Source organism: Agelaius phoeniceus, chromosome 3 (genome assembly GCF_051311805.1).
Source record: "Agelaius phoeniceus isolate bAgePho1 chromosome 3, bAgePho1.hap1, whole genome shotgun sequence".
Lineage (NCBI taxonomy): Eukaryota > Metazoa > Chordata > Aves > Passeriformes > Icteridae > Agelaius > Agelaius phoeniceus.
In genome coordinates, this window is record NC_135267.1 from 35,527,312 (window position 1) to 35,554,374 (window position 27,063).

Below are 27,063 nucleotides of genomic sequence, written 5' to 3' on the forward strand. Positions count from 1 at the left end.
TTGGGATTTAATATACACATATACACAAAGCCACTTATATTCAAGCTGTAATAATGCATAAAACTTAAACAGTCTTGGACCCAACTTGCCTGGAGATACCCTTCTCCATATGTCTCAGTGTGACCCATTTCCTTCTAACTCCAGCTGTGGTGGTTGGAGTAACAGATGCTGTGGGGCCTGGAAGGGACCAGAGGAGCAGACCACAGGCTACTGCAATACAAAATTGCTTTTGAATATGAGGGGAATCTGTTCAATCTTCCTGTTTGCACAGGACATGACAAATGCAGTTCTTTAGTTGCCCTATTTCAATAACTTCTCTATGAAAATATAAAATCACCCCTCCTGTTCTACACAGTACATGATTGCAAGGTTTAGATAGGTAATTGTGCATAGGTAATAGGTAGTTGTGCAGATTTTTTTAATTATTTTTTTATATTTAGAACAAAAAGTCCACAACAAGCATTACTATTAATATTACTATTAATATGTACAGGGGAAATAATATATTTACATCTAGCTAAGTCAGTTGTCATGACAGAAATACTAATTTACACTGCAGTTCCTTCAGGATGAATTTTCCATATATTTTACTCAGCTGAACAACATTTTCTTAATTCTTGCGGAAGGATGTATCAATCCATAAATGTAGTTCACATACCTCTATGTTATCTTCCAAATCAGAGTTTGGAAGAAAATTGTGAAGTCTAATGACAAATAATCTCAAGAGGGAAAAGTAAGAAGATCTAGAAAATAAAGAATTGTTGGAACAGATATTAGAATTTTCCATTGCAAATTATCGCCACGAACCGGCTGTCTGGGAAGCACTCCAACCTGATGTTGGGTTCTCTTTGATAACGTGGTGTTTCTAAGCAACATTTCTAGTCAGTCCGTATGTATGAGTGGTCAGCCACCACTTGGAAACTTCAAAACATGAATTTCTTTTGTTAGATGCAGATCCAATTTGCTGTTTGGTTTTCATATGAAAAATACAGCCGGCTTTTTAAGATACAGTTTTTAAAAAGAGGAAAAAAGGAAGCAGTGCTAAATATTGTAACACATTTCAACACATATAGCAGCACGTTTAATTTATTCAATACTACATTAATGAACCCCTTTTTAGTTCTTAAGCTAAGCAGATGGGTATTCAGGTAGCATGTGTTAAAGTTGTCAAGAATTTATGTTCTAATTTCTTTCACATAGCAGCCGAAGGCACTTCTTACATAAGAATGACAGTGATAACAATTAGCTGGTCTCTTCAGTCAGTATGTTTCCATTACAGTCCTAGATTAAATATTTTTCAGAATTTGGACCTCCTGAACCAGAATTTCTGAAGTTTCAAACCTTGTATGCGAAAAATATGTGAATTCCAATCCTACAGAGTCCACAAACTGTCTGTCCAGCTTGCATCTATGCTTTGCACACATTCAAGTGTAAGGCATATATAATGATTAGGTAATACATAATTTAATTTGGAAACTGTTCCTATCTCACCCAAAAATAATTATAGTTTGATATGTAGGGTTCATCTCACTGATAAATAAAGAACAGGCATGTTCCTGTGAAGCAAGCAATAATCAGTTCTGCAACAGACAGGCTCTCTCACTGTGGCAGTAGAAGGGACCCAGACCAGTTCCTAGCTCATGGACCTAGACAGAGACCTGTAGACTGCTGGCAAGGATGGAAATACAGTGGAGCCACGGGAGATCACAGTGTTTTGTGAAGTTAGGCACCATTTCGTGTGGCTGTGCTTGCACCTCAAAGACTGACTGCAGATCGCTGGCAAGGACAGTTGCATTCCACACTCATTGCACTCCACATTCAGGCAGAAAATATTTTAGATTTCTATAAAATCATCCTATCAAAATGAATATATTTTATCAACTCAGATCTGGAATACATGCATCCTACTAGCGCTAATTATAACAAGACATATGGTGAAACAGCATTTCAGATTGAGACAGTTTGGGGAATTTCTCTACTATGATTTCTTCTTGACACTGGAATCTTATGGACATCTGTCAGGATGTAAGTTCCAGCAGGAATGTGGCACGCTCCGCTCCTTTTGATCCTTTTCTTCCATATTGACATAAAACCCACAGTAGGTGACAGAAAAGTTGCTTGCACCTGGTTCATGGCTAAAAATACTGAGCCATTAAACTTTGATGATCCTCCATTTAAATGGAGCACACTTGGATAAGAGATGGCAGCTATCCAGAGCAAATGGTTATTTCAAGTCTGATTCCCAGGAAAGATAGTAATTCAACTACAGATTAGTTACCAAGAAGCAGATCATCTGATACACCTTATCTAAAGATACCTGAGGTATAGCAAGGGACTTAAAGAAGTTGCTTCCTCTGAGATTACTTCAGAAGAAAGAAAGAGGGAGCAGACAGGACAGAGAAAAACTAAGTGGTTCAGACCTGAAACTGGAGAAATGTCATGGACAAGCCAGAAAATCCTGACCAAAGGACAGAACCATCCAAGGTAAAAAGGAAACTTAAGCAGAAGGCTGAATGTGGAAATGTTTTGTCCACAGATGTATGCTTCTAATGCTAGCTGATGGAAAATGACATAATCTTTATCACACATTTGTTCACCTCAGCTATTTCATATCTTTGAGAAAATAAACTGTGAGTTTATGTCAACCATAATGGGGAGTTCTGGGAAATTATATGCATGGAGAAATAGGGGAGGAGGCAATGGACTCTAGGAATCTTCCTTTTCTGAAACAATAGTAGATAAAGAACGTATCAAAGAAGTCTGCCAGAAAGAGAGACTAAAACATACTGAGGCTATATCATAAGAAAGCTTGAAACATTTAGATATCTTGTAATATTACCCAAACATAGCAGCTTGGAATGTACAAAGAGAACTGAGCTTTATCAAGGCTATGACACACACAGTCCTAGCAAAATTAATTCATCTAGCCTGCAGCTATGTGTTCCTTTCTTAGCACACTGGCTCCCCTTGTTATAAGTCACAAGAGTATTTCTGTCACAGGCTCTCCCTTTCACAACAGCCAGTCTTCACAGAGGCCTGAATTTTGACTGCTCTTGGGAATCATCCCAAGGTGCAAAAGATGGAGAGAGGGGCCTTTTTGATCTTCTCTAAAGACCCAAGCAGTCCATGGACTTCCTGAATGCAGCAGGAAAACGACCAAGTGCAACTTTTTGCATTTCATGGCCACGTGAAAACATGACCAGATGGATCACAGGTGCAGGCAGCTTCCCTCCCTTGGTCTGGCTGCAGGCACTGGGGACACTCACTGCTAAGCACCAGTAGAACAGCATTTTATGCCTTTCTCCACCGTGCTGGGTGTTTTTCTCAATGTGCCTGGAGTGCCCTTTATCTTCATGGAGAAAGACACAGTTCTCCTCTGGAAACTTACTAAAACTATGGAAGATCTGTATCATGCAGTCAACTTGTCATCTTTTAACATTCAGCATAAGCAGAACTTAGGTGGCATAGAATTTAAAATCCAGAAGTAAAACAAAACAAAAAAAAAAAAAAAACCAAAAAAAAAAAGGATGTTGATTGAAGACTACAAACATTTAAGATCACAACTGCTGGGAAACACAGGTAGAGCTTCACCAACAAAAGTCATAAAAGAAATTAATCTGTAAAAAATTCATGACGAAGACACTGAATGAATTCTCAAACAAAGGAAGCATTCACAGCTATTAATTAATCTATGTAAATTATTCCTCAAGGCTTTTTTTAAGCTGGTGCTGAGTTCCATGAACTGTGGGTGATTGCCTACAAATATGTTTGTCACCAAATGCTGTGATCTGTGTGACAGGGACTTCCAGGACAGACCTCGAGAACAGCACAGAAATCAAACCCAAGGTCCACCTAGGAGTTTCTTTAAAGAGCAGTGAAAAGTAGATGGTTAAAGAAAGTACAAGTGCTAGGAAAACAATATGATATTTTGTCTATTACATCATTCCAGCTTCTAGTGCTGTGTAGATAAGTGACTTCATAAGCCAGATGTTCTAACTTTGTGGTTAACACTGCTTGATTGATTTTCTGCTCAGGATTTTAACTGGTCACTACATCTGTGGTTCAGACCATGGGCTCATTTCATTTCCTTCTCTCATGAGCATTTCCATGCTTTCTACCATGCAGGCCACTACACTTGAAGTAACTTTTGCCTATTACTTCATTTGATTCTTCCCATCTTAAAACTCAACATTCCTGCAGAAAACCTCTGGGAAAGTAGCAATGAAAAGATTTATGAATGTAACTTTCAAATTGTGCGTATGCTCAAAAGCTTTATCCAAAATCCCTTTGCTGACTAAGCAAAAACCAATATAGATTTGAGTCAGATATACACTACCTCCAATGTGATTTTGTTGTGAGAGATGCCAAAAAATCTCATGGCACTTGAAAACTCAAAAGTTATATAAATTAGGCTTGAACTTGAGATTCTGTATTACCAGGGTTTGTTCCCTGATTTAATTAAAGCAATAGTGTTTTCATTGCAAATACAAACAGTTGTTAACTTGACAATGACATTTGGAATTATATTTATACAATGTGCATCAAATATTTTTGCCAGTTAACATGCTTGGTGAATATTCACAAAAATCCAGTATATAGCCAGATCAGAGTTTAATATTATAGTACCAATAAACATTACAGTCCCTTTTGATAATCTTCATCAATCTCACCAGTCCATGATTATACATTCAAAGCTGCAAAAAGAATAGCAGAATCATCAATTGTTCTCAAAATCATTCAAACATCTTTGGATGTTTGATAGATTTGTCTCTTGCTGTTGAATCTGTAAATATGAAATCAAGGGATCAGCTTTCTATACCATAAATGACACCCAAACTTTAGGTTCACAAGATGGATCAGAGTCTTAAAAGACTCTTTTACATCTTTGAAAATGGGGTCAAAATGATCTATGTCACAACTGATCAGTCCAACAGGACTGCCATTTGTCATTCCCATTCTTCATTTCTTCCAAAATTTCTTGATAAGATAGCATAGGATGAAGCTGTCCTTACTGGGAGCTTTTCATTTCCTTTACCTGACAGCTGTTTCAGTTTCAGAACAAAGCCATTTTCTCCATCTGCACCCCTGGATGCCCCAGCACGTGCATCAACACACTATCCCAAGTATCAGCTCTTCCTGCTTGATTCCTCTAGCTCCTTTTAAGCTCCTATTTTAAGACAGTCTGAAGACCTTCATTATCTTTCCTTGCTCACCTTAGTATTCACCATGACATTTTCCTTTCTCTCTCCAGGACCCTTAAGCCCTTCAGTGACTCTTCAAAACCTGCAATGGGAAGCTTCTTGAGGATGCCAACATGGCAGCTAGCTTGCCTTCTGGTTTATCCAATCATTCTTCCAGGGAGACGCCTGAGTACACACTGTGATCTTCCCCTCCCGCTTCAAGCCTTTTCCTGCACTCAACTGTCCTGTTCTGTTGTTCTCCCTTGGCAGATTTAAAAGGTTCAATACTCCTCCTATCTTTTTTATCCTACTCTCCCACCTCAGATTCTGTCAAAATATCTTCTGATGTCTCCAGAGACACCCGTCAACTGAGAGTTGACTGAGTTGCTGAGACCAGCAACTGAGTTTTCAAAAAAAATTTCTACAGGCCTGTGTCCAGCCTGCCCCTCTTTTTCCAGTTATTGGATTCAACATTCTTAATCAGTTCCAGTTCAGGTGCAAATGTTCAACCACAGGAAATTACACTTTGGTTTATTTGCCATCTCTCTGACAAACACTCCTCTACTTCACAGGATTGTGTAGGGTGAGTCCTTCCAGGATCAGAACAGTTTCCAAAGTCTTGGTTTGATTACCCAAAATATTTAAGGGTGCAGAATCAAATTTTATTCTTAAAATGTTCCTAATCTTTTAAAAGTCAGGACATACTTTACCTGAACCTTCCACCTCAGTGATCAAGAGTTGTGTCCTACACACTTAGTGAGAGATCCTTGGAGCTCCTTACTTGCATGGAGTCAATTAGAGCATGGGCAAGTGGGGCTCAGCACCTTCAGGCTCCCTTTGCTGTGGTGAGGTGGTACAGGTCCTGACAGTACCTTTGCAAACTGCATTGCTTTTGTTGCATGGCTTTCTTTTAAAGTAATCCCATTGCAGGCTTGGCCCTTCAATGTGCTTAAGGTTAAGCATGTAAATATTTTAACTGATGTGAAAGAAATGGCCTACATGCCTGCACATGTGATTAAATGCTTTGGTGGATCAGGCCAGAATGCTGAAAACATTGTTGAATCAAGCAATGAGTATGTATATAAACAAGATCTTTACAAACTGACACAAACGTAGCACTTGCATTTCTTTAAGAATCTCATAATTGAGTTCAGCCCTGGCCTAAATGTACTGGTTTTAGTAAGAAAAGACTAGCAATTAATTTAGCCTTACTTCTTTTCTGACGTGAAGGCAAATTCCTTAAGTGAAAGTTTGTGGTGTTAATTTTATTTGTTACAGACATATTTTCATCAGTTGCTATACAACATTATATTATGATTTACAGTATTGACAATATGCAAAAACGTTAAAAATATTTGGATTTCTATTTTTACCAAGCTTCAGTTGCTTTTATGAAGGATGGTGTTTGTGTTATTGGCCACTGGAGCCCAGCTAAGAACATCAGAACATTATCCTGCCCTGCCCCTGTAAGTAATGAACTCTTTTCCAGTCTGTAAAATGTTGGTGTTTTGTGGTTTCCTGGAAGGGAGATAGCAGCTAGCTGTTCCTGCTCCCACTGAACATGGAGTCAGGGTTGTCAGCTTGTATCAGAAATTGCAGCCCCCTGCAAGCATCAGAGCAGAATTAGGGAAGGAAGATCCCTTTCTTTTATTTTTCTATCATGACTACACCACTGCAAGTAATCTCCAGCCTGATAGCTGCATTAATAGTTAGCCTGTTAGCCACAACTTCATGCTTCAGTACAAGTAGCAGTGATGCTTTTATAATATCAAAAGTAAACAGAGATTTACACATACTATTTTTATCTTGATTCTGTTTCTTTCAGTAGTGAAATTACGTTTAGTAGTTGCTATGAATTTCTTTAAAACTTATAGCACTTCTTTCTTTGCTCCTACTTTTATACTGAAACATATCACAAACCATTTTAAATGGCATTAAACTTGTCCCTCCAGAAGCCTCCCAATAGAATTCCTACTCTATTCTGTCATTTATTCTGCACTTTGAGAAGACAGAGCTTCCATTGATTACCACACATTCAATAACTGGGATTATTTGTGTGGGGTAAGAAAACTGATAAAAAATTAGAAGCTACTATTTTTGTAAATGGATGTGGAAATATTCCAGTCTCTCCAGTGCTGATCTCCTGTCTACATGTGGGGGTTCCATGCACCTCAAACATGCTAGCAGTAATGAGAATGATCTCTGCAAATGTGCTGCATGCAGCTGGGAAAGGAAAAGACTCCAACGCTCTTGCTTATTAACATTCTTCTTTGTTTCTGCCCTCTCCAACTCAAATGTTTTCTAGATATTTTTCTGGCAGATTTAGCACTATTAATGCATTCCAAACTAGAAAAGTTTCTACTTCAATATCTTACAACTAACTCAATATGTACTGACCTCAAACCCAGGATAGTAGTAATTTGATATTGCAGCTCATTATTGTTACTCCCAGCAAGTTTCCCCTTGGAAGTGCCTGATGCTTCCCCCTCCCTCTCACACACCCTCCCACCCTCCATTCAGAATTTGTTTTTAATTGTTCAGGAGAAAAAATTCAGACTGTGAGCCAACGATATATTTCCAGGGGGTACAAGATATTAATAGAGCTACATTGTGGCCCCATATATTGTAATAAACTGTGCTGTAATTTGTTTACCCACCGTAGACAGTAACTAACATTCAGATAAATGGAGTTGGCGCCTGCGAGATTTATGATATACTTCTGTGCTTAGCAATGTTTAATCAGGGAGTTAAAATATTACAGTGTAAAATCCTTTACAAGCATGCACAAACAGAGAACTACCATTAGAGGCTTGGCAGACATACTCAGTGTCAAATAGTACCTCCAGACACTCTCAAAACACAAAGAGGAATATTCAAAGCAGCTACTAACTGACTAGCATTATTTGAGAACCACGTCAGAGCTCATTTTTTTAGGGGGGCTTGCTTTTGAAGTGACAGAATGATAGGCAGGGACAAGTGGGCTTGTCTGCAGAGCCCATCAAGCTGAAAGAAGTTGGGGTGGGTGGAAAGCATTGAGGTTGAGGGGGGGAAGGGAGGTGAATTTTGGTCAAAAAGGTGGTAGATGCCTGTCACAGAGCTTAGACTGTTTGGATAAGACAGGCTAGCATGTGGGGGGATCAGCATGAAGCATCACACCTGGAGGAAAAGACAACTAGCTCCAGCCTCAGTGCCATAAGCCTGGCTCCACAAAGTCTAGCCAACATCTGGAATGGATATCAAGAGACACAGTGCAGCCCTGACTGGCGCTCTACTCTACCTTTGTACTTTTCACTGCAAATTGAAAAGCAAAACAGACATCAAGGATATATTTATATAACTGTCTTCAAGCTGCATTTTCTACTCCCATCTGCTGCACATGATAAGTTTCAAGTGTTTTCTAATAAAAAAAAAGGATTTTTTTTTAACTCCTTGTTCAGTATACAGACTGACCTTTTTTTATTCACAGTTTTAAAGGAACAGTAAATATTTTACAGCCAGAGGAAGTGTCAGCACTGTAAGACTTTCTGCTATTGACATTATTTAACCACGCTGGCTATTGAGCCAAATGTGACAGGGTGTGAGTCTGTGCATGTGCAGATGCCTGCATTTGCCTCAGTGTGCAAACGAGCTCGTTTGTGTGCATTTGTATGAGCACGTGTGCTTTGAAGAGGAATGTTCCTGAGAGTTTTTCACTTTATTTTCACATCATGCTGCTGTTATGTCACTCAAAGGGGGAGGTGAGCCCTGTATGTTCAAACAAGAGATCCTGTGTAAACTGCTCTTCAGGAGGGACATGCTGAAGGAATGCAGCCTCCATATCAAAAAGGCTCTGGTTTTGCTCTCTGCTTCCCAGCTATGTAGCAGATGAGACCAGATCAGCCTTCTAGTCAGGTTTATTAATTATGAGGGAAATAACCAGGATGAGAAATGGTTACATCTGACTGTGAAAATTTGCCTCCCGACCATAAGACACCAACCTGGACCCAGCCATACATGGGTTTTGGCAGAAACACAGACAGCATGGATTGATGCCCTCCTCAATAGAACCAGAAAGACTCAAATATTACAAAATATATTCTGGATCACATGGGCAGTGATATGTATGAGCAGCCATGAGAAAGTACAGTTATCTGAAGCAGTGAAGTTCAACCTATGAGAGACAATAGGAACCAGAGACACACATGCAGCCCAAGAAATATCTCCTCTTTAGAACAGAGCCTGATCCCTATCTACCTCATCTATTGGTATAAATTAGAGACAGCTGCATTAGTTGGAGTTATGCTCCATGTACAATGTTCAGAAAAAAAGCTTTTTGAGTTCAAAGGTGAGAAGTTTCAGCAATACCAGTAACAGAAATAATAATCCTAGAGAAATTGGCTAGAACATCAAAACTATTATTTGCTATTACTTGTTGCTCTCATTAGAAAGGAGAATCATACTGGGAAAAGCTCCAGTTTCTCCCCATATTGAAAAACTCCAATTTTCAGCTGCATTAGTACTGTGAACAGGAGATAGGGATGTAAAACATGCTGTTCTGTTTTGACTGCACAATTCACCTTATAAGCCTGGAGAACCAGTAATATCTCTATCCACTCCTTTGTAAAATGCATATTACATGGAGAACATGAGGCTTAAACAGTGCTCCGAATTAAAATAATCCTGAATTTTGTGTTGGAAATTTACTGCTATGTTATGTGCATCTATTGAAGGAGAAATATTTTTTCTTTTCCTCAGTGGGAAACAGTACCCTTTTTTCCATAAAATAGCATTCAAGGAAAAATATGTTGTCTTCAAAAGAAATTTTTTTTTTGTAAGATATTTTTAAAAGTGAAAAATATTGTTTTCATCAACATTTCTTATATGAAAAACCCCATCATTTCTAATCCACTTTTCTTGTAATATGCTTCAGAATTTTAAGTTAAAAAGTGCTGTATAAAATAATATATTAATAGCATGGTCAAAAGGTATACATTGTGAGACCCCATGGATTTCAAAAGAGATAGAAGGTGTTTTTAGCTGAACTCTTCTAAAGTGATATTTCAATCAGTGCAATCTGAAAAGTGGATCATTCCATAATATCTATTGATAATCTTTCTGTATTAGCTAATGAAACATTTTCTCTCTTCTATATTATGGAAGCAAATACCAATATCTGATTTTTGTTTGCTACCAGCAATTATTTTGTTAGACAGCTTAGAGATTTTTGTATTTGGGGTATTTTTTTACCATTTAAAAGCCTATAACTTCACATCATTTGGAAAATGGGGTAACATAGGATCTGTGAAGTGAAACTCACAAGAAAAAGTCAAGCTGGTGAGAAATCACCAAAAGGAGAAGCCTATTCGTTAACTGAAACCAGTCACCCTGAATGAATCAGGAAAATTTCACAGACCAAAAAAAAAATAATAATGCTTGCTCTCTTAATTTTGAAAATATGTTTTTTCTTTGAAATCTCACTGGCAAAAGTCAGGCATCTTCCCAATGTAATTTTATAATTTACTACTTCTGAAGCTATGGTCCCAAGTGAATTTATCACAACAAAAGTAACATATGACAAAAGAATTGCATGTGCTTTTAGTATAGAAACTCCGTGGAAAGAAACTCCAGGCCAGTGTTTGGACATGAAGAAGGAAGTGTTATTTCACAGCAGTATTTGAGATCTGTTTTGTTGTGCATATCCATTCAAAACAAAAGCTCCATGAGTTTGCTTTCTGGAGAGTAGGACATTTCATTTCCCTTTTAACAGAAGGGATCACAGATCAAAGGAAAGCAGCCAGGTGGGTCAGAGGGAAACACCAGCATTTCCTGACCCCATTACTTGTTTACAGATAAACATCAGACAGCTGTAAAAGTGGCAATATGTTTTCACAAGAGCAAGAAGGAAATAGAATTGAATAAATTGAAAGAAACAAAAGTATATGTCTAAATTTGAAAGTCTTGAGTTTGTTCAATAATGTTGCTATAGTGATTTAGAATACGTTCAATATTATATCTCTATCATTTATTTGTATTGTCTCATTTATTAAATGCTAATTAAAGAAGTTTTACTCTACAGAAGGTCTAAAGAAACCAGAAAGTCATCTCTATGTAGTTTGTAGTGACTTTTCAGTGAGGGTCTGCAGCAGACCGTACTACCAGGTCACCTCATATAAGATGGAGAGTAATGACATTTGCACACTGTAGAGTTAGACATCCCACACTGAAAGGCCCTGACTGCAAATTCCACATCAAAATTACATTAAACTCCTAAAATATGCTGAGTGAGGTTCAGTTTCTTAGTTTGTTCCTCCTTCATGTTTCATGTGGTATATTTCTCAAACAGGGAACCTGCTCATTCTCTCTGTTTACCAGTATCTGCCTGATAAAGTAGAACTGAAAACACTGTGTTGCGCTGGAACGTGAAGAAGTTCAGAGTTCAAAACAATTGCTTGCTACAAAAATAAAGGAAGGCCTCTCCAATGAAATCTATGAACTCAAAACAGGGATACAGAACTAGTCGTTGCCAATAACTTTAACTTCATTTATCTATATTTGGCAAAAATTGTGCTGCAGCTGGAGATAAAATGCTGAGCTAAATAACTGCAGCGATGTGAGTTCCAAAACAGCAATTACTAAGCTGTGCTGCCTTGTGTAAGATTTTACTTTTATTTATTGTATTTAAAGAAACTCTGTATCTATGTACAGTACAACAAGAACTGCCTGATCAAATAATGCCTGATTGCAAGGCATCTCAGCTCCACTGTCAATATAACTCAGTGTTTAGCAAGAACATGTTTAACATGAAGCCAAACTACAATGCTGTGCATGGCAGTTTTATAGTGCTACATACCTTTATATTGTCTCTAATTGCAAGGAGTAACTCATATTAAACCTGAATTTGGCTTATCACAAATGATGAATGCATTTTTTCCTTAGTGTTAGAAAAGCTAGTAGTTTTAAAAGTCTGAAAGAAAGGTGCACACAATCTCTTTCTTCATGGAAACAAGAACAAACCCACATTAATAATGTTGTTGGGGGAACTGCTTGCCAACACTATTTCTATCATCTTTTTTAAAGGAGAACAAGAAAGCTGGGGGCATACTCTAGGCAGATGTTTTTGTTCTCAAAAGAGAAGCCCAAGTAGCTGTAATAATGGGTGTTCTGTGGTACTAACTCCACATATGTGTCTACTATCACAGTGCAGCCTCACAGTGGCCTCCCTCTAAAGCACTTCATCTAGGGACATGTTGACATTTCAGAGAAAGAAAAGGGGAAAATGAAGTGACATATGAGTATTCTTCTAGCTGTCCAAGAAAATGGATGCTGACACCATAAATCTAGCTCCTTCCCAAAAAGTAATGTGACTGAAATAATATCACAATGCCAGAAAAGCTGACTAATTGTCTGTATTCCAAAACTGACATAATTTTTCCAAGATGACATAGTATTATTAGTAGTATCCAGTCCCTCAAACAGTGAGTTTTGTCCTCGTTAACCATATTTTTAACTCCCTTTCTCTTTACTCCCACAGACAGAAATTCTGATACAGAGTCCTCCCTGCTTTCAATTTCTTGGTCATTCATGAGATTTTTAACCCTAAACAATACAAACTCTTTCACTATCAGTCATATTCTAGATTCAGTCAGCAGCATTTCTTTGGGACAAACTGCCTTTCAGCAGATAGTTCCCAAACATTTAGGGCCAATGGATAATTTCTGCCCTTCAAATTAATCAAAATTACCCTGCACTCTTATAATTTACTTGAAGGTAATAGAAAAATTCTTAATATATTTCCAGATTTCATTTGCAGATTATCTCCCATGTTTCCATTGACTGACCATGAGTCACCGGTGAATACGAATCCACTGATCTATTAGAACTGGTGACATTTTTTCCTCATCATCTGCATCCTAGAAGCATCTAAGTCAGAGAAGGTAGCCATATGGGTTGTAGTAGGTCATATTGCTTAATTTGTTGCTAACTTCATCAATGTTAGATTTTTCTGTGCTTAGGGAGAACCAAGCTGGATCTTTATATGTCCTGGAATGCTTCTATATTTATTTCAACATACTGGTAAAGGCAAGAGACAGAGATTAGCCGCTTGCCACCTCCTCTGAAATTTTGGGCCTGCCTTGTTTCATTGAATAAATGAAACCTTAGTCCAGCACTATACAGAGAGATACGTCTTTTGCTCTGCTTTTGTTAACTCCAGGAGATCTTGAAGTAGATCTCTGTTAAATTGCTTCATTTCTGAATAGAAAGGAAATCAAAGCAAGGCAAAACAAGCCAAGGAAAGGGATGGGAATCCATATGGATCTTCAGAATTTTTGATGGAATTCATTTACCTTTCATTAGTGGGTATAGTTTGTTAAAGCTTGGCTTCTCTCTTTGTTATCCATACAACATGTTACTCTTGCAGTTCCATGGACATAATGTAGAAATATTTCAGTGTTAACCTACAACTGCATGACCACCAAAGTCATCTATAGTTGTTGTCAAAGTGCTTGTTAGTATAGGAGACTTTTCAGAATGGAAAAGAGGCATTGCTGAGCACATGTATCTAGCAGCCATTTGCATCCCTAGATCAGCTCTGCTGAATTGACTGAGAAGCTAATTCCAAAATCCCTCTAACCTGATATTCCAGCTTGAGCAGGTCAGTAATTAGCTGCTCTTCACAGCCAGGTCCTTGTACTTTGAAGGGCATGAAAACCACATTGTAGTTTACTCTTCCTTTGCAGAGTCACTAAGAGATGGCAGAGTTAAACATTTCAACAGCTATTTTAAATTCAGTAAACCAAATGAGCCAAAGCATTCCAACATCAGTGCTAATGCTTTTAAAATGCAGTTTGTTTTTTGTTTTTACATCAGAAAGCTCATACTTACATGGACATCCTGCTAAAAGAAAGAGACTGCACACATATTTCCAGGGTAATCTAACTTGTACCAGAGGCTGCTAGGGATTAAGTGACTGGATGTTAAGGATGTTGACACTCTGATATATGGCTCTCCGCTCCTACTTTAACATCTTACAGCCATCACACATGTTCAATGTTGTTTGGGCTGTGATGTTTCAACTTAACACGAAGCAGGAACTACAGCAACATATAATTTACAATGGAGAGTCTACATTTTACTTTCACATATAGAACACATAGAGAATTCTTCCTTTTAAAGTAAAGTTTCCTTGTTCATTCATCACACACCACTAATCACCACCACTTAGGCGTCTTAAAGAAAATGATGTACCATGTATCAGAAAAACTGACAGGGCAAACAACTGAAATTGAACACATCTGTACAAATTGTGAAGAAACTGTAGGACTCTTAAACAAACAATAATAATGGCAGTCACATTTCTTTTCTAAAAATGGAATAATTCCCCTGCCATTTACAACAGCTTATGCAAGTCCACAATTCTTCAAACTACGCTTCTTGAGTTGTTCAAGACCTAGATTGTGGTTCTGTCTCTTTGGAAAGATCAACAACTAGACAAGAACATAACAAAATAACATCCTGGCTAACTCTTTGTGTTCAGCAGGATAACAGCACTAAGGAATCTACTCTTTGTGAACAAGGTTACATTCTGCTTCAGAAAGATCTTCGTGCACATGGATGTCTGATTGCACTTACTCTTTGCACTGAGCTTACTCTCCATTAGCTAATTCGCTGCCCTGAAGCAAATTAGATAATTATCTTCTGTTCCATTCTTAGTTATTAAACAGGAAAGACTGTAGTGCTGAAACTTGGGTTAATGTATATATCACCTTGGTAATGGGATCATTTGGTATCTTCTTCAAGCTGATGATATGCATTGGCTGTTCTTTGTCCTCTACAGAGTTCTCCTCCTCTGGGCTACAGTGTCCCAGGTTCTCTGCAGCAGACCGGACATAAAGTTTATGTCACCTCCACAAACACTCAGATAGAGACACAAGAAAATAATGTCTTCTAAAACAAGGAGCTTCTTCTAGAGCAGAAAGCCTTTCAGCTGAAATTCACATGGTAAGATATAGGCTGCTCACAGATTTTCCCACTCCTGCCTCAAGTAGACATTGTGGTTTGCCCTTCTAGAGACATGCATTCTTATTCACGAGGTGATGACATTTTCGTAAGATAGCTGCAGTGCAGGTAAATTACTGTCAAAGCCATAAGGCAATTCCCATTTCCACATTCTTCTAATCTGCCTCTGCCTCACTTCAGCTCCTTTTGCTGATTTGAGACAGTAATTATTTCATTTTTAATGCCAGCTGAGGGCCAGGCTCACCAGCCTCTTAGCTTATGGTGTATCACCTATGTGATGCTCATGGGCTTTTTTTTGTTTATACCACAGAATTCACTTTTACCTGTTAAAAGAATAACTTAGCTCCATACATGGGAACATCCTGCATATTTCAACCAAGCACAGCATTGCAGCATTGCTGTCATTCTGGCCTGACTGTTGCCAGTGACCATTCAGATACCAGGCAGTGATAAACCTCATATTGAAGCTAAAGTATCTTTTACAAGGAAGTGCACTATTGTTAGCTTGTAACCTGCAATCATCTAAAAGGACCAGCAAAATCATATTGCGCATTGTGACTTGTGGTTTCAGCAAGGAAATACCTGAGTAGTTCATATTACTTGATAGCAAACGTTTTCTGAAGAGAAACTATTGTCCTAACTTTTCTAAATAAAAAAGAATAAAATACATGAAAAACAATTTATGAGGCTCACTAGACTCAAGGCTCTCCAGTTTTATTTTGTTGGTTGGCCTGTTGGGATTTTTTGCTTGTTAGGGAGATATTTTCTTTCATTATAGAGAGTGCAAGATTGTTAATAACAAAGGATATAGTGTTGATCATAGATCTGGCCTGAATATCATTCAACTTTTGCTATGAGGTCAGAAATAAGTTACGCTGTTATTAAATCCATATCCTAGCACAAATACTTTGCTAGCACTTTTCTTCATATGGCAGGCAGGAGCTGAGGGGAGGCAATAGTGAGGGACAATAACAGTGGAGTCTCATTCATCCTAAAACATTGCATAAAACTTAGTTTGTAATTTTCATCTGCCATGCTGAACTGTTTCCCCCTAAATTCCCAAGAGCAGCCAGGTGAATCAGGAAAGTATAAGAGTGAAGATTAAAGAGATTTCCTTTCCTACATTTACACTCAGATGAGGGGGAAGGGCTCCAAAAAATAGTTATTTTAACTGCATTTTTTTGGAGAAAAAAAATTAAAAATTTAGATGGTGCCTTTTAATTTGCTAATTAACAACTTTTACTGTGGAGAATACTGCCAAAATGGCTGAGATTATTTGATAAAGATTCATTAGAGAAGAAGAAAAATAGAAATTAAAGGAATGAAGATCTTAGATAAATCAGAATGTTCCAATGAAGCCAACAGAGCCAAGGATGCAATTTAGGGTACATAGTTTCCAAATTTTTGTTTCCTGTATTTTCACATATTGCCTACTAAAGCAGCCATTACAAGCAACTCGATAGGAGCTGTGGGCTGATTATGTGACAAATCAAGATCAGGTGAAATAACACACAGCATTTGCCAAGAAGTATAATTTCAGGAATCCTGAAATTATTTCTAGATTTACACCGAACAAGTGCAATTAGGGTTTGAGAGCTAGATGCTGATAATGTTGCTATCACTCTGTTTACTTACTCTATTCCAATTATTACAGCCTGACCCAGACTCATGAGACTGGTTCCATTCTGTCCTTCACTAAACACAATTTTAACCCAAACCACTTTTCTCCAAAAAGAATGCCCAAAGACATTGAACTAGGCATTTAGATTATTCAGACACTCTCTACTGTTATTTTAATATTCCTTGAGTTGACAAGAAAATAGCCCAGTAGCCTAGTGGCTAGTGAGCCTATAGACTACCTTAGCCTCAGGCACTGTTCTGAACCACTCATAACATGATCTGAGTATTATGTTAAAATCTTCCATTTTTTCAAGCGAGTGTCTTAACAAGAGACTGCAAATCAATCTAAACACTAACTTCCTCAATCTGTTTCTGTTGATGTCTCATATTTATTGGTTATTTATCAACCCAGTGAGTAAATCACAGTTTAGCTCAGTGGTCAGGGCATTCTCTAAGAAACATGAAAGTGGCTTTTCATCCTCTTCCATTGATAGTCATTATTGCAATTAAAACAGTAATGACTTAAGAGCATTTTTACCAGGACATCTTAACCAGATGGCTCACATTTTCTACTATTAGTAAGACACCAGGATTCAATCTTCACTAGGAGAAAAGAGGGAATGCCTCCCACGCTGAAAAAATAAATGATCAGTACTTAAATAGACTAAGCATGGAGGAAGAAGAGGGGTAAAAAGGAGATAATAATGGAAAATGACCCTGTCTCAAATAGACAGTAAGTTAAAAGAGGAATTAAAATTCAACCTCCTGTCAGCGAAGACAGGCTCAGTTACTACAAAGCCTTGCCTGCCCTCACTTCTTTTGCTGCTAGTTTTCCTATCTTGTCAGACCCATTCATCAAACCACTTCATGTCACCTGGCTTTAGAGCCCAAACATGCATTGACAAATTGTCCCTAAGGTCCATTTCTGGAGACATTTCTTCCTCTTAATCTGGGATGAATTCTAAGATAGCTGAGGTGAAACATCCCTCCAGACTGCAGTGCTTGACTAAAAGAGTGGCCTATAGTGGTGAAACTGAATGAGGATGACTTCTTTTCAGATGCCTGAACTGCACAAGAGAAACCTCTATAATCCAGCTGCCCTGTCCACGTACAACACCTGTTTACCCTACAGAGATACCATGATAGTTACTATATGTTTCAAAATCTTCAGAAAAGGTATCAAGTATGCACTATTTTTCACCACTTTGCAGTCATATTCAAATTCATTTATAGGTTGTTATTACTCTTCAGTTCTTAAGAAACCCATCCTAAATTTTTACAGAAGTTTCAGTTAACAAAAACTAAGTTCCAATAACACAGTAACCATCCTTAATAGCTGACTTTTTAATGGCATCCAAGACAAAGAATAGAAAATGTTTCAGGAATATTGACCAAAGAGATGTGCCATCTCTTCATGAATAAGAGAAAGCAAAAAGCACTCCATAACTGAGCATACTCACCAGCTGGAAGAGATGGAGAGGCAGCAGGCAGGTGCAAAAAAAGCCATTTTGGGGCTCTAGCTGGTTTTCTCTGTATTCCAAAGGACAAAGAGCAGAAGAGCTTTCTGTGAAACAAAATGAATCTAGATTTAATCCAGAACTGACTAGTCAATTTAAAGGGACCAGAATCCAAACTCACTAATTTTTAAGGATTAGGACCATCACACACACACTGTTTTTCAATATTGTTCTCTGCAATAAAAATTGAGATTGTTTTCTGAACAGGATGCCAGCTGCTTCCTGTTCATGCTACTAATTCATAACACCGCCATTGTATCACATCAAGGGATCCTCACTCTGATCACCAGCCAGCAGAACAAATGCACTATATTAAGTAAATCCTCATAAAAGGCTACAGAATCAATTGGTGTAATTCAGCCTAGTCACACTGACTTCAGCAACATTTTACTCCTGCTTAGGACCTAATCTGATACGTAATTTATCTTTCATGTGATTAATTGCTGTACACTTATAAATAGGAAATCCAATTCTATAGCTTATGCACGGATCACGTAGTTAGTCACACTTACATATTATGAACTCAGGTGTACTTGCAATGAAAAGGTAAAAAAACAGAAGAAACCTTCCTGTGGCATGAGTTGTCTTGCTCTCCCTTGCCATAAAGAAGCAATCTCTGACCTTCTGCAGCTCTTACTGTGAACCTTCCCTTCCCTCCCAAGAGGCGATCTTCCCCAAGAAGCCACGGCCTCATTCCATGTAACTCAAAACTGCTGTTACCATGGTTAATATTTCTGACTTGATTGGCACCACTAGTAATTGAACTGCAGTCTCTTGAGCACAGCAAGCTCTATTCATTAGCCCCTATTGTGTTAGGACACTGCATCAACCCACATTATTTTTCTGTGTAAAGGGGAAAAATCAGCCATGAATACAAAGTTGTGTTGCCACACAAAATTTTGCAGTTTTGCTGTTGGATTAATTTTATGAGATTAAATAAAATATTTAAATTTTATTTATGTCTATAATGGTACAATATGGGAAAAGGCACCTTCATTTTGACTGCATAATATTATGTACATCTAAAACCCAAAATAGTTTAGTATCAGCTTTATGAGAAGACTTTTGGTTTCATCACGAATTAACAAAACCTTTGCAGTCTTCTGTCTCTTTTTCTCCCACTAATGTAGAGTTACACTTTATATGAATTTTCTGATTTGAGTCGATATGTGATGGAATGCTATATAAATAATGAAAAGAAAAATATGCCAGAAGCTTTCCTTTTGGTAAGGAAACAAGACAGATAAGCTTTACAATGCAGCTTTCAGCTGCCTATTCAGACAAAGACATTGTGTATTTTATAAATTTTAGTAGTTTTTATAAGTGACACTATTGTATATGTAAAGGAATTACACCAATTAGAAATTACTTAATAAACCCTGTCAAATTGGAGCTGACATTTTAATAGAAGTAGACAAAATATGAGAAATATTTCATATTCTGATCCCATAAACACTTCAGTAAATTAATAACCTCCAACATCAAGGAGATGGCCATACTAGCAAGTTGTTCCAGAGTTATCCTTCTGTCCATCCTGCTGCATTTTTAGTGTAATAATTACTCTCTTGGTTTCATCTTTGCAAAAGTTTTCATATTTTGTCTGTTTTATCTCTTCTTCCTTTTTCCCTTAGACAGGACCATGAGAGATGTCTGAGAAATATTCATAACATAGATTTTTTTTTTTTTCCCCATAGGGAAAAGGGAAAAAAAAGAACACAGTAAGAGAAATAGAGGTGCTAAAGGAAAAAATTTGCTTTACTCCATCAGCCTGCTTTGGCATTGTGAGATGGATCTTGGAAGACTAAACAGCTTTCAGGGCTTCAGAAATGTGAGCTAGAGAAAGGTGGATGCAAGAGAGAGCAAGAGACAATGTTAGATATTGACAGTGGGAAAACTGCTTCTCATCATAGCTTGTCATGAAGTAGAGTAAGATATTCTTCACACTCTCAGTGCCAAGGTTCTCACCTTTCTAAAATTTACACTCTATATTGAAATATCAGTAATTTATTCCCAATTCCTTCAGTTTCCAGCCTCACCTGAGTCCACTGTATTATGTAGAGACAAAAAAGTTTACAAGGACAAGTCACACAAAATCACATATGTTCTAGCAGAGACTCACTCATACAACAAAATAGTGCAAAAGGTCAGCACTGAGAGTTGCCTCCCCAAGGGATGGATGTTCCTGTCAGTGGCTCTGACTTGTTTCAGCTCTCTCTGAGAGTGTTCAGTGCTTGGAACATCAGAAAAATCTAGTTGTGTCCCATTTTACACAAATGACTATAGAAGCACACAAAATTGGTGGCACTGTATATTTAGATCCTTTTCCATAGCAAAGAGATAATAACACTTATCTCTCCCTTTATCATTGTGAAGCTTACTTTATATTTGCAAGGTACTTGGTTGATAAGACCAGCAGTTGCCGAAAGAAAATTCACGGCACTGTGAAAATTCCTTATCTGGTGCATGCCTGCTGCTGGGACTGCATATGAGGAGCACTAAGAGTGACAAATAGACTGTGAAATGCAGTATTAACTGAACCTGCTTCATTCTGAGTGAGTGATTCTCTGATACCTAATATGCTGGTTGAGCCAACCTAGCAAGGTTCTGAGGACACACACTATTTCCCCCTTCCCCACATCAAGTGTAGATTAGATGGTCCAATAGATATAAAGTCATTAGAGAGAGTACTGGCCAACAGAAAATAACAAAATACTCATTTCTCAAGGAAAAAAGTTTAAAACTAATTATTGATCATCTGTCTCATGCATCAGTCTCTTCCATACCATTCAATAACCAATGTAGGCACCCTTTGGAAAACCATTATATGTGATCAAGTAATAGTTTTCATAGCACACGGATATATGTGCCAATGGATATGTCTGCAAGAACAGCATTGTATTTATTGTATTATAAATTAGTGTTGTGAGATCCACAGATGAAGGCCTGTGGATCTCACAATACTAATGCATTCACACTTCTGATTACCGCATTTCCCAGCTGTAAGTTGTTTTAAATATAATACTCCATTAATTTATCTTTGAGTGTACATAATCTATACAGCTCCATGTCTTCTTATCTTTATCGCATTTTGAGGTTAAACTGGTAACTTGATGCACCAGCCCACCCTCAGTACCAACAGCCATGTGCTCCCAGAGCATGGGCATACATGCTCCTGTAGCTTTCTGAGTTCTTTCTTTATTTCTCCAGGGCTCTATTAGGAAGAGCATTGCCAGCAGGTAGAAGGGGGTGATCCTCACCTCTACTCAGCCCAGGTGAGGCCACACCTGGAGTGCTGTGTCCAGTTCTGGGCTTCTCAGTACAGGTGAGACATGGAGCTCCTGAAGCAGGTCCAGCAGAGGCTACAAAGATGATTACTTGACTGGAGCATCTCTCTTATGAGGAAGGGCTGAAGGAGCTGGGCCTGTGGACTTGAGAAGAGGTGACTGAGAGTGGATCTCATCAATGTCTATATATGAACAGGTATATGAAGAGAGGGTGACAAAAGGATGAAGTCAGGCTTTGCTCAGTGGTCCTGGGCAATAGGACAAGAGGCAATGGGCAGAAACAGATGCACAGGAGGTTCCATATCCACATGAGGAAGAACCCAAGTGACCATGCACTAGAACAGGTCTCCTGGAGGGGTTGTGGAGTCTCCCTCACTGGACATATTCAAGAACTATGCAGACACAATCCTATGCAATGTGGTCCAGGATGACCCTACTAAGCAGGGAGGTGACCAGATGCCCCACTGTGGTCCCTTCCAATCTTACCCAATCTGTGATTTCTGCTCTTCTTTTCACAGCCTCATCACCATGTGGGATTTGTAGCACTAAGTAGCCCCACAAATGGTCATTTTTAGCATGGATTAACTATACATCCTTGTGTTTCACAATTTACACAGTCCTCTTCAACCTCCTGCTGGGACCACTGCAAGCAAATCTCACGTATGAGCAGACTGGTTATTTTCATGCCAGTCAGCTTTCTTTCTTTTTGTTGGCCAACACGCCTGCTACATAAATAATCATGGTTTAAGAATAGAGCTAAATTCTATTTCTCTGTTTGACATGCTGAACTAACTGTGAATATTCTCAGCTCAGCTTTTTAGAGTAGTTTGTAAACAGCACAAAAACCAGATGTGACTCAAAGGACACTCATGTAAATACAAAAAGTCATAATTCAAAGTACAATGTTAAGTCTCAGTAATTCACACCAATTTGAGCTTTCTACTTTAATGACAACAACCCTGATCTGAAAAATACTACTGTGTAAATTTGTATAAAATTTATTACATTACAGGGTCTCAAAATCATAGTCGCATTATAATAATAGCACTGGACTTTTCCCTGAAGCCCAGTACATACACATAGATTTTCTAGAGCTCCTGAGGAATGTAGGTGCATAGGCACTACTGAAGGTCAGTGAGATTTCCATGGCTAAATCCCTAAGATATGTTGGATTCAGTCTCTTGCATTAATAATTCAAGTACTATATACAGCTATTCACTTCTATATTTTCATATAGATAAAACAACAGGCTTCATTTGGACTGATGCTGAATCACACCTGCTTACATACCTTTACAGAGAGGTAATACACATTGGTAAAGTCATCTCAAATGGGAGAGAGAACATCTGAGTCTGGCTATGGCTGTTTATTATCTTTGCCTCTATTCTCTTGGGTTTTTTCTCTTTATCTTCAACATTTCCCATTCTCGAGATAATTTTTTCATGTGTGTTTTATTATACACAGTTTTTTTCTTCTTGGCCACACACTTTTCTCTCTGCATCACCAGACAGGATTCAGAAGGTTTTAGTGACTTAGCTGCTCCCTTCTCCAAGTTGTATTTACGATCATGACAACAGCATTTGGGTTAACTCCTTCTTGTTTTCTGATAGAACTGAAGCAAAATTAAATGTGTTTGTTAGTCAGACACTAGGGCAGTTTTTGAAGTTAGAGTTATGTCTGTGTTACCAGAACACTGTCAGGGACAAAGGAGACAGTCACACTACCCCTGTAACCCTCCACCCAAACCCATCCAGATTTACTCTCCCTCACTTTCCCATACATGTAAGTGGGATTCTATCCCAGACAGTCTTGCAGAGACCACTGATCAGAAGCACTCATTACATTAGAACAGTTCTATCCATTACAGCACAAAATCCAATAGTGAAGGAGCAAATCATTGATATAAGACGTGAAGAAATATTGTGCCTGCATTAGGAAGGGGAGTGCTCCTCCCAACATCAGGTACTGGGGAGAAACCCCCAGCAGGAAACTGCACATGAGGTCTTCTCCCTGTAAGTCCCTGAGAGATGACAAACATAGATACAGAACAGTGCTGCAGAAGGGCTCCACGAAGAGATGTGCACTGGAGAGCAGCTGCTTGGACCCACTGCTCACTGCTACATATTGGATTCCAGTGAATAAAATGGTCACTGTTTCACTCCACAAATGTGAGGAACAAGTGCAGCAGACTCCAGGTGTATGAATGCTGTTCACTGCACTGATATTGAATCAAAACATTTGAAATTTTTTTTTTTGCATATTCAAACTAACAACAAAAATAAAAGTCATTTTAGTAAAATATTATCCTAATGTTTGACCCAGAGTCCCAAAGATACAGGATCAAATCCTCAGTGTTCAGCTCCTCCACAACTGGAAAGCAGTAAGATTTAATTATTTCATGGCTAGAAGATAAATAGCAATCCCTGTAGGAAACTGCAAGTAGTATTGCAAAAGATTTGCCTTATTTGGGTTTGTTTTCTTTTACACAGGGTGATATAGTTGCTGAATCATTATTAATAATTGTTTATGTCACAGTAATGCCTTAAGCAACCCTCCAGGACAAATACTAAAAAGTATAAACCCTAAGCAATAGCTCCAGCAGAGAAAGGGAGATTTTGTTTTCCCTGAAGCTAGAGCCTCTTGCACCTGCAGTTGAGCTGCTCCCCAAACTGCCAATGCCACCCATGTGTGTGATACATGGGGTGCTACTGAGCAGGTGGTACTACTTTCCTTTCTTCTGCTGTGGAAACTCAATCACCCCTCAGATCCTCAAATTCCCAAGAGATCTGTCAAGGAAAATAAAACAAGCCTGGCATGCACTCAGCTATGATAGTCAATCTGAATAATTCCCTAGCTTTGGTATCAGGCACCATGCAGCTCCCACTCACCTCAGTAGGAGGGAACTGGCCCTGCGCATTGCCCAATTTATCAACATGATACATGAAGTCTGTCTGGAAGATAAACAAGGGGACATATTGCAGTGACATACAAACTCTTCTCAAGTTGTGCATCCTAGGAGATAGATTACATGATCATGTGCAGTATGCCTTTTCCAGCTTGTGCTTCTGAGCTGAACTGTGATGTCCTTCCTGAAGAGAAGCTGCATTTTATCTCACAGATAAAGCTGGCTATCCTTTCAGGAGAAGCTCTCAAAATTCAGTTCTCAGGTGCCTAATGAGAAGAGATTCATAACCCTTTGCCTGATGACATTTTGTGTTGTCTTTCTCTTTGAGGAGAGGTGAAGCTGTACATTTCCATTCAGATGAAGACAAAGGAAAAGGAGCAAGCCTTATGATGTAAAACCATCACAGACCCTGCCTTCCCCCTACCAAAGCTGTTTGCAAAGGCAAAGCTACCTCAGTTCCATGCTTCCCCTCTAATTCACCATCACTTGAGAGAGAAGAGCAGACAACACACAGTAATTTTTAAAAGGCATTAGGAGTAATATTGTGACAAACAAGTCAGCAGCATTTCAACACCTCCAAACACAGAATGGCAGAAATGCGCCTGTCAAAGCACAGCTACAGAACAATTTCTGGACTTGCCATCCCCAGTGTAAACTACGAAGGTGGGAAATCTCCAGGAACCTGAAAGACACATAAAGACAGCTTCCCATCTCCCAGCCAAATTGATCTGGGGATCTTTTCACTTCTTATGCCTTTGAAAACTTACCCTCCAAATGTAGTGGATGTTAGAGCTATTATGAAATCTGCTACACCTGGACTGCACTATTGCTGAAAACAGATTATCTGTAGATAGTAATCTTTTAATAACATATTTTCAAATTATCTGTTCTCCTTTTGTCATTGATATGTTTTCATACGCTCCAAATTCATTATAAGTATTGATGCTAATCTTGTGTTATCTGGCTGAAGAAAACAGGTTAGCATGGGAGTTTTTAAGAAATCAGTCACAAAAATAACCCTCTTAAAAATAAATATATTCATGTATGGGGAATATACAATCCAGATAGCTAGACAAACAAAAAGGTTGGCACTGGATATACATTTACACTGTGTTGAAATATTATTTAAAATGCTAGCTGCCTTAATCCAGCTTTTTATATTCACACCAATTACTCTAAGGCTATATGAATTTGTATCTTACCTGTTCAGTCCCAGGAACAAGCAAAAGTCAGTGTCATGAGACCTTCAACTCACATCAATTCTTTCCTCAGGTTGCCTACTGCTCCTTTGCAAACTTGCTCCCCTAACACCGGAGTCTCTCTAGGTAGCACATTTCGGCTGGTGGCTCAGAGTTGCTCAGACACTGGGCCAGCTGGATGCTATCACCAGGTACAGAGCATCCAGACCTGTCCATGTGAGTGTCCTTTTGCCCTAAAGCATACAATTCAGCCCTAGAGATCTTAGGTCCTCAGTGGTAGCCACTGGGTTACCCCAGGGCTACAAGGCTGATGCCCGAGTTTGGCTCTACAGGGCTCCAAGGAAAAAGTAAAATGTATTGGTAATGACCTATCTCTGCTCCAGCTGCATCTGTGTTTTGTTACAGCTATGCAAGTATGAGCAAACCAGAGACCTTTTTCTCACTAGAAATCTTTCCTTAAGCAGGGCCCAGCCCTCATTCAAACATAGTCAAGACCAGAACAGGATGGCCATATCCTAACTGCTTTTTAGGGATAGTTCTTGTTATGTGTTCTGTCACCATCCATCGCCAGATACGTGCTGGTTAAATCCATTACAGGGACCTTGCTTGGCAGCTTATGTGTGGACAATCACATACCACTGATTGAGCATACACTGTTAACACGGGTTAGATGTAACTTCTGTGTCCTCAACTGCCAAGGGAGAGATGAACCCAAGGTATACACTCTTGTCCTGGGCTGCCAGCACAAAGTCTCACTGGGACCCTCTCCACTCAATATTCCAAAATATTTTGGGTCCACTTTTTGCTCAAACACACTCACACATGGTGGCCAGAAAAGCCTGTGCGGCATTTAACACTGCGGTTGTTAAAATGAGATTTAGAAAGTGGTTAGAACTAGGACTAGCTAAGGTGGTGTACTTTAAAGTGTGTACTAAGACACTCCAAAAGAAACAAAAGTAATGGGGTCTCCACATAATGTCAATAGATGTCAGAGCAGCCCAAAGGATTAATGAATCAGAAGGCACAGTTTTGTCACTTTGATACTCAGCTTCCATGCAGCCTTTTAAATTAGCCTCCTCAAAATCAAACACACTCTCCTCTGCACAGAACCACAACACACACAAACAGGAATATGCAATGCAATTTGGAGAGACAATATTGGGCTGTAAAATTTTGGACTCTTTCTTGTGTTCTTACAGACACAATCAGTGCCAGTGTTGTGTATCTGTCTACCTGCACACACAAAATAATTACCAGACTACAGCATTCTGCAGTAATGATCATTAACTGCAGTAGCAATATTGCAGACTCTAGGGCCTTATTGTAATCCTCCTCATTTCAGTGTTAAACTACTCTAACTTC

The 27,063-nt window shown here is 38.6% G+C and overlaps 1 long non-coding RNA gene across 1 annotated transcript in view; it reads right to left on the bottom strand.

Annotated features, from left to right (window-relative positions):
- LOC143693534 (uncharacterized) overlaps window positions 1-24,547 on the bottom strand; it is a 243,419-nt gene extending 218,872 nt beyond the window's left edge. Inside the window, exons 1-4 of the long non-coding RNA XR_013181293.1 lie at window positions 24,486-24,547; window positions 22,888-23,209; window positions 21,571-21,779; window positions 18,257-18,360 (exon numbers count right to left, since the gene is read on the bottom strand). This is a non-coding gene — a long non-coding RNA (uncharacterized LOC143693534). The remainder of the gene's footprint in view (window positions 1-18,256; window positions 18,361-21,570; window positions 21,780-22,887; window positions 23,210-24,485) is intronic.
- Window positions 24,548-27,063: the final 2,516 nt, after the last annotated feature.